This window comes from Opisthorchis viverrini (assembly GCF_000715545.1).
Source record: "Opisthorchis viverrini unplaced genomic scaffold opera_v5_360, whole genome shotgun sequence".
Classification (NCBI taxonomy): Eukaryota; Metazoa; Platyhelminthes; class Trematoda; order Opisthorchiida; family Opisthorchiidae; genus Opisthorchis; species Opisthorchis viverrini.
In genome coordinates this window covers 169,490-170,042 of record NW_008752015.1, presented here as the reverse complement: position 1 = coordinate 170,042, position 553 = coordinate 169,490, and positions in this window count along the sequence as shown.

The following is a 553-nucleotide window of genomic DNA, read 5'->3' as shown; positions in this document are numbered from 1 at the left end:
CTTTCTGCCCCATTCCGTTGGTGGGCTACGCCCATCGAAGTGACCATTTGAGTGTGACTATTTTCCACTTACTTTAGGGGTGGTTACTGTAGGGAGGGGCTCTGTGTAAGTCCTACCGCTTTCCTACCGAGTTATCATTCGGTTCTATGTGCCGATCCTTCTGGTCTCATTGAAATTCATGGTGTTTTTTTCTCGTTTCAGATGGATGCAATTTCTGAAACTATTCATGACTCAAACCTGCGGTTAACTTTGTCATTTGGTATCGGGCTACATCATGCAGGGTTACAATCTCGCGATCGTTCAGTCGTTGAAGAACTCTTTGTGAATGAGAAAATCCAGGTATGCTACATTTACCATGGTATTCACCGGATTCCCACTTCTCATGCTCACACTGTAATAGGTGTTCTTACTGTTTTCTTGGACAAGAGTTCGAAGAACTGCAAGTTTCCAAGCGACACAGTTTAGTCAGTAAGTCTGTCGACCAATACTTGACTGCTTCACATATACCAGCAAAATCATGTCAATTTTACCGATGTGTCTAGAACGGCCTCGT